This window comes from Lutra lutra, chromosome 15, assembly GCF_902655055.1.
Source record: "Lutra lutra chromosome 15, mLutLut1.2, whole genome shotgun sequence".
NCBI lineage: Eukaryota > Metazoa > Chordata > Mammalia > Carnivora > Mustelidae > Lutra > Lutra lutra.
The window spans coordinates 44,168,301-44,176,802 of record NC_062292.1 but is presented as its reverse complement, the minus strand read 5'-3'; positions in this window follow the sequence as shown (position 1 = coordinate 44,176,802).

The window sequence follows — 8,502 nt, the reverse complement described above, 5'->3', positions numbered from 1 at the left end:
TTTACGTATATTAACTCACTTAATCCCCACCACAACCCCATGTTAAGGATGAGGAAAGGCAGAGGGAGACAACCGGGGTCACGCAACTGATAAAGCCAGAGCTGGGCCCTGAACCTACGAAGGGCAGCTCCAGGATTTCTGCTGCCACAACGAGCTGTTACACCAGGCTGCCTTCTGCAGGAAAATGCACGTCAGGATGTTCATGGACCGTTTGGGGACAGGGAGAACTTTCTTGTGTGGTCAGGAACCCAAAAGCCATAAAGACAAAACTTAGAACAATTACAAAGAATGTGGGGGCACCTGGGTGGCACAGTCGGTTGAGTGTCTGACTCTTGGTTTCAGCTCGGGTCATGATCTCAGGGGTGTGAGATCGAGCCCCCATGCTGGGCGCTGGGCTCTGCGCTCTGCCCCTCCCTCTGCACTCCCTCTCTAAAATAAATAAATCTTAAAAAAGAAGAAATTAGAAAGAATGTATAGGCAGCCAAAGACACCAAAACCAAGAAGAGTTAAGACAAATCTCTTATTTGGAGGGAATCATTGCAATATATGACGGATAAAATGTTCATACTTCTAATTCCTGAAGAAATAAAGCAACAAGGAAAAAAATCGAAAAGCAAATTGGCTAATACATTTTTGAAAAAGATGTGTGTCTTCATCAATAGGGAGATGCATATGAGAAACAGATATTTCCATCTCTCAAATTACTAAAAAATATTAAACTATTCATTACTTTGGGGGATGAGCACTTCCCCACATTACTGGGGAAGCGGGTGTAGCTGCAGAAGGGCAATTTGGCAGTGCCTATTACAAAAATTTTAAATGCATATATCCTTTGATCTGGAAATGATTTCCATGCAGTCCTTACCTACTGGAATATTTTCACAGGTATGCAAAATTATGTAAGTACAAGGATATTTACCGCATCGTTATTTGTAATACTAGAAAGTTGGAGGCAATGTTCACATCTGGCAACAGATGAGGATTAAACTGTGCTCACCCGATGGAATACTATGCAGCCATTAAAAGGAAGGACACAGCTCTCTGTGTATTGACAAGGATGTTTATACTGGTCACAGAGGAAAGGAATACTTTATAGAATATATTTCATGTGCTACGGTGAGTGCTGTCAAGTGTGTAAACCTGGCAATTCACAGACCTGTACCCCCGGGGCTAAAAATACATTATATGTTTATTAAAAAATTTAAAAATTTAAAAAATATATATTTCCTATGATCCCTTTTTTGGGTAATATATCCCTTCCATTTCCCATAACCCCAAATTCTCTAGAAATCTAGTCCGTCTCCTTCTGTGTATATGGCTAGAAAGAAGTTTGTAAGGAGACACCTCAAACTGGTAACAGTAGATTTCCTGGGGAGAGAAATCCAACTTCAGTGTACTGCCTTTCTGTTATTCTTTTGTTCATCTGCTGTGAACGTCTATTTTTCTTTCAATTTAAGAAAATGAATGGAATGGCTGATTCAAGAGAAAGGAAACAGGTACTGGAAAGCTCTTATGGGCCCACAGACTCAGTGGGTAGGAGCCACAGTAGAGCCGCAGGCGGCTGCCAAGGGCTTCCCTGTGGCTGTGAAGTGCCACCTTCACTCCCTCGTGAGGCAACAGCGAGGGGGAGTTTTCTCACTTGGCCCAGCACAGGTCCCAGGCCCATGTCACAGCTGTGTTGACTCGCAGCTGGAAGGCTCTGTCCCCTCCAGATTCCACGGTGGGAGGCAGGCTTCCAGATCTGTCTGCCCATCAAAACTGCATTCAGTGGAGGAGAGGTCATTCCTGAAAGGTAATCCAAGAACCTTTAGAAAAGGGACCTACGTTCAGGACAGCCTCGGATAACATACATCCCCTACAGTTCACCTTTTGGAAGGCTCAGCATCTGTCCCCTCCCTTCTGGCTCTCCTGGGAGGCAAAGTGGTGAAAATAGATGTACAGATTGGAGCCTGAGCATGGAGGGGTCACGGCTGGGGCTCTGGGAAAGACATTAAAGAGAAGACCCCCTTGGCTTCTCTTTCCTTTCTTCTGCCTTCCTTGTGGTCTCAGCAGGGGTCCCCAGGAGATCAAACCTAAAGATGTTCAAGCATCTAAGAATAGGCTAAACACCGGCCTTTCTGTGCGTAGAATCCAGGAGTTGAAAAGGTAGAAAGAGGAGTCAACTCGAGGCTCAGTGCGAAACCACAGGCTCTGAGATTAAGGAAAGCTGCCCTGGGTTCCAAGCTGGGAACGTGCAGAAGCAATGGTCAATCTGAGACCTCTTACTGAGCAGGATTTGCTTACAATTTCTAAAAACTATTAATTTCTACGTAATGCCTGCTAAAAATATATACATAACATCCTTGCAAACTATGAACCATGATAATTTTAAAACCCTGTAAACTTCCCTAAGAACCTGTGGATCAGAACATTACCGCAGTGTTGAAGCCCCTGTGTGCTCTTTTCCAGATGCCCTGGGTCTCTCTCCTGCCCCAAGGTGACCGCTGTGCTTGTCATTCTCTTGCTCAAAAAACAAAAAGCTTTTCCAAATATACATGTGTTTTAAGCAATATATAATTTGGGTTTGCTTGTTCTTGAGCTTGAAAATGGCATTACCGGGGCACCTGGGTGGCTCAGTCAGTTAAGGGTCTATCTTCAGCTCAGTTCATGATCCCGGGGTCCTGGGATCGAGTCCTGCATGGGGCTCCTTGCTCAGTGGGGAGCCTGCTTCTCCCTCTGCCTCTGTCCCTCTCCACCCTGCCCCATTCATGATCTTTCTCAAATAAATAAAATCTTTTAAAAAATGGTGTTACCTGTATTTCATCTTCTATAACTTTTTTCTCTTGTCTCATGATGTCTGACTTTTATCCCAGCTAACTGGCTGTCACTAACAGGCTGTCCGTTTGTTCTCACCGTGAGAGAGATTATTCTAATGCGTGAATGGACTTCGATGTGGCCTCTTTCTCAGAGAAGCAACTTCCGGTTGGCTTGTTTTTCTCACTGCACCTCTGTTTCCCAGCCCACTAATGCCTTCTCGTTTTATTTATCATCTTGGTTCTCTCTTTAAGGGTGAGTACATAGTCCACTGTTTTCCCCCATCTTTTTTAAGTTTTTCATTTTTATTTATTTGAAAGAGAGAGAAAACACAAGCAGAGGGAGGGGCAGAAGCAGATTCCCCGCTGAGTGAGGAGCCCCATGACGAAGAGGGACTCGATCCCAGGACCCCAGGACCATGACCTGAGCCGAAGGCAGACACTTAACCGACTGAGCCACCCAGGAGCCCTGTCCCATCTTCTTAAGCTGGAAGCTTTGGTCATGAATTTTCAACTTTCTTCCTTCCTCACACAAACACTGACGTTTCAGTAGAATTCCGTTGAATTATAACTGTCACTGCATCCCGTAAGTTTTACTCTGAAACATGTTTGTTATGGTTCGGTTTCAGTGTTTTCTATTTGCTGTTACTATTTCTTCTCTGCTCTGAGTTTTACGTGGGTATGTTTCTAGATTTCCAAGTGCAAGGAAGAGTTGTTTTGTGTTTTTGTTAATGATTTATAAACAACGACATTGTGGGCAGAGAACGTGGTCTGTAGGATGACAGTTTTTAAAATTTTTTTTTTTAAAGATTTATTTATTTATTTATTTGACAGAGAGAGATCACAAGTAGACAGAGAGGCAAGCAGAGAGAGAGAGGAGGAAGCAGGCTCCCCGCTGAGCAGAGAGCCCGACGCGGGACTCGATCCCAGGACCCTGAGATCATGACCCGAGCCGAAGGCAGCGGCTTATTAACCCACTGAGCCATCCAGGCGCCCCGGATGACAGTTTTTAAAAAAATTTGTTGGAACTTGCTCTGCGGGCTCACTTGTGGTTAATTTTTATAAGTGTTTTATAAAGTGTTCCTGAAAGGAATGAGTGCATTCATTACTTTTTTATGATTCATCGATGCAAGCCCAGGGCCCTCTACTGAGACTGGAAATGGCGGGACCACAAATGCTCTTCTGTTTTGCCTGGTGTCTGGCACACAGCCCGGCCCACGCGGGGTGCTCTCTTGGCCCCTCCGCACCCCCTTTCCCCTCTCCGCTCAGCTCCCCGGCCTCTGTGGACCCCACCTTTTGCTCTGCACTTCCAGTGACGTTCTGCTGCTCACGGGAGTTTGGAGGGTGGCAGGAGAAAAACGGGGCAGTTTTCATCCCAGCTCCCTTTCAGCAGTGGCTGCCTTCCCCTGAAGATCACAGCTCCCGTCTCATGGCTCTCCTGCAACTACAGGCGTCAGGTTTACAGGAATCTCTAGCCCCAGCCTTTACCCATCAGGCCCCACAGTGTCCCAGCGCTGGGAGTCCTAGCTGATCTGCTGGTTCCCTCTCACCCTGCTTCCATGGTTTCCACAGTCCCTTCCCTCAACGTCCCTTGGTTCCCCGCTTCCAGTATGCCCTTCCTTCCCTGCAGCTGACCCCGTAGCAGGATGAATGTGTGTTGAACAAATTACGTGGCAACATTGTGCACAGAGTCGCCCAGAGCTCAAGAGGGCACCTGGTGTTTGGGGAGCGGAGAGTTTGGTGAGGCCAAAGGGTGGTGGGCCAGGCGGCACTGGAGCCAAGGCAGACCGGAAAGACTGGCAGGGGCCCGGGGGTGAGGGAGCCTGCCGGCCACGTGTCACGCTCCCAGGGCTCAGACTCCGAGACAGAGATGCCTGCATAAGAAGTAACAGGGTGCCCTCCCGGCCTCTTTGGCTCAGCAGCTGGGAGAAATAAAGGAAGCAGGGGGAGCCCAGCAGCATCTGAAGAGTGCAGGAAGCAGCCAAGCAATCTCCCATGGAGACCTGCAGGCCACAATTCACACCTGTTCCAGCTCCAGGCTGCAGAGAGGAAATCCAAGGTCTTGGCTTGTTTTATCAAGAGAGGGCACAGCCCTTGTCTTTGGCCCCCCCGCGCTGGAAGCAGAGGCGGATTCTTTGTCTGCATTCTTTGGCCCCAGACTTTCACCTTCTCCCCCTCCGGCCTCTAGCGCCCTCACCAGCTGTGGACGCACTTCATCGTGTGGCCTCGTGAAGGCCTAGTAAGGCAGAATAAGAAACTGCCGTAAGTATCCCGACTGTTATGTTTTCTCTGCTGAGACATGGGATCCCTGGGCAGCCGATCAGCAAGCTTCCAGAGACAGAGGTGGACTTGGGAAGACCGCTTAAAGCATCCCAGTTAGGGGCATCTGGGTGGCTTGGTCGGTTACGCGTCCAGCTCTTGGTTTCGGCTCGGGTTGTGATCTCGTGGATCGTGGGAGCGGCCCCACATCAGGCTCTCCCCAGCATGCAGTCGGCTTGAAAGATTCTCTCCCTCTGCTCCGTCCCCCGCCCGCTTGCACTCTCTCTCTCCAATAAATCAATCAATCTTCAAAAAAAAAAAAAAAAAAAAAAAAAAAACCATCCCATCTAGGCTCCTCTTTTACAGCAGAGGACACGAGACCCCGAGCACAAAGGACGTCACACAGCTAGCTGGCGGGTAGGACCACACTAACACCCATGTCTCCTGATCCCCAGGCTGGTTTTCCTTTCTTAATTATAGCTCCCACTGGCCCTCTGAGTTGAAGAGCAGGCTGGCCGATGGGGTTCTTCATCTCTCTTGCAGCCATGGGGTCTGGTGTCTCATGTATGGCCTTCCCATCCCATTTCAGGCACTCAAGAGGAGTCTGTGGCCCTGAGACACGAGAACAGCTTAGGAAGCTTATAGGAAGGAGGGCTTGCTGAACCGGAAACCACAAAGGCCAAAGGCCAAAGGCCAAGGCAGGTGAGCAGAGAGGCAGCCTGAGGGTTACAAGAGGTGGAGGTCACCAGCTGGGAGGGGTAACTTCTCCATCCCCAGGCCCAGAGGAGGAGGATCTCTGGCTGGACAGCCCCACGGGCTGGATCCCAAAAAGCCACCACAGCAGCATCACCCAGAGCAGAGAATGAGGGCTCTGGGTAGCTTGGGAAGTTTCCCACTTGTCTTTGGTGGGTCTGTTGAGCTGGAGGAGATAAGAGATTAAATTTTAGAAGGTAAGGCCTGGCCCAAGGAGGTGGAAAATTTAAAGATTTTTAAAATTTTTCTGACAGAGAGCAAGCACAAGCAAGGAGAGTGGCAGGCAGAGGGAGAAGCAGGCTCCCCACTAAGCAGAGAGCATGATGCGGAACTTGATCCCAGGACCCTGGGATCATGACCTGAGCCAAAGGCAGACGCTTAACCAACTGAGCCACCCAGGTGGCCCACCATTGAGCTCTTAAGACTGGTGTTTCTGGAATAGACTAGCATTTGAATTGGCGAACTGAGTGAACCAAACAGCCCTCCCCAGTGTGGGTAAGTATCATCTAATCCACTGAGGGCAGAGGAAGGACGAATTCACTTTCTCAGTTTGGCCTGGGACATCCATTTCTCCTGCCCTTGGAATTGAACTCCTGGTTCTCAGACCTTTAGCTTTGGACCAGGACTTACACTATGAGTCCCACCTGGTTCCAGGCGTTTGGATTCAGACTGAATTATACCATCAGTTTTCCTGGTTCTCCAGCTTCCAGAAGGCATATCATGGGACTTCTTGGCCTTCATAATCATGTGATCCAATTACTAGAATAAATCTCTCATATATATTACACATACACACACACACACACTCCATTTCTCTGGAGAACACTAATATAACAGTACTTAGAGGAAAATTCATAGCATTGAATGCATATATTATTTTTATTATTTATTGAGAGAGAGAGAGGGAGAAAGGGAAGAAGGGAGAGAAGGGAGAGAGAGAATCTCAAGTAGACTCTAAGCCCAGTGCAGACCCCGATGTGGGGCTTGATCCCATGACCCAGAGATCATGACCTGAGCCAAAATCAAGAGTCAGACATCTCCCAGACACTCCTGAGTGCATATATTAGAAAAGAAAAAAGCTCTAAAACCAATAATCTAAGCTTCCATCTTAAAAAAACAAACAAACAAAACCCCCCCAAAACAGAAAACTCGAAAAGGAAGAGTAGATCTGTCATCGCGCCCTGAAATAAAGTTCTCAGACACCAATCTGAGCGGTTGTGCAGGCCGCTTCTGTAAGGAAGAGCACGGCCCTTGAGTGCTGCACATAGCTTTGGTCTCATTTCTTACCAGAAAAACAAGGACGATGCCTCCAAGCGTGGGAAAGGAGTACAAAGTGATGGCAAACATCTTGAAGCAGGCTTGCATTGTCCCCTACACAGGCTCGCAGGGAGTCAGTCATGGGATAAGAGAGAAGTGGGATGTTTGGGCTGGCAATTGCCAGGTGAAGAAAGGGGAGACTGAGGGTTACATTCTTTCATAGCTCCTAACTTACTCCCTGACCCTGAGGATGGTGGGATCCTGCTCCTACTGGGCCATTGCGTTCAACAGCCCGGAAACAGGAATGCTGCTGACACTTAAACTGCTTCTACAATCACTCCTTAGGGTTTATAATGCATTTTCTAAGATTAACTCCACAAGATCAAATCCAAAGTAAGCAGAAGAAAAGAAATAATAAAAATTCATATTATATCACAAGGCAATTACATTGAAAACAGGAAATCAACAAAACCAAAAGGTGGTTCTTTGAAAAGATCACTAAAGTTGATAAGCCTTCAGCTAAGCTAACTAAGAAGAGAGAAGGGGCAGAGGCAGAGGGAGAAGCAGGCTCCCCACCGAGCGGGCCGGTTTGTAGTTCCAGTCCCCGACCCTGGGATCATGACCTCAGCCAAAGACAGAAGCTCAACCGACTACACTACCCAGGTGCTCCCAGTATCGTTCTTTTTTTTTTTTTTTTTTTTTTAAGATTTTATTTATTTATTTGACAGATCACAAGTAGGCAGAGAGAGAGGGGGAAGCAGGCTCCCCGCTGAGCAGAGAGCCCGACATGGGGCTCGATCCCAGGACTCAGAGACCACTACCCAAGCCAAAGGCAGGGATCCAACCCACTGAGCCACCCAGGCATCCCCCCAGTATCATTCTTAATAATGAGCAACTAGAAGCTTTTCTATTAAGATCAGGAACAAGGCAAGGATGTCCTCTGTCACCACTCCTTTTCAACACTGCACTAGAAGTCCTAACTAATGCAGAAACGGAAGATAGGAAATAAAAAGCATACTTACTGGGAAGGAAGAAATAAAGCTGTCTTTGTTTGCAGATGACCTGTCTATGTACAGAATCTGAAACAATTGCCCAAAGCTGCCTGGAACTAATGAGTGATTATAGCAAGGTTGCAGGAAACAAGGTGAATATCAAAAGTCAATTGCCTTCACAGACCTATACCCCTGGGGCAAATAAAATATTATATGTTAATAAAAAAAAGTAATAAAAAAAGTAAAAAAAAAATCAATTGCTTTCCTATACACTAGCAAGAAACAAGTAGAATTTGAAATTTAAAAAAACACAACACAATTTACATTAGCACCCCCCAAATGAAATACTTTGGTATCAATCTAACAAAATATGTATAAGATCTATGTAAAGAATACAACAAAACTCCAATGAAAGAAATAAAGGGAGAACTAAGTAAATGGAGAGGTAT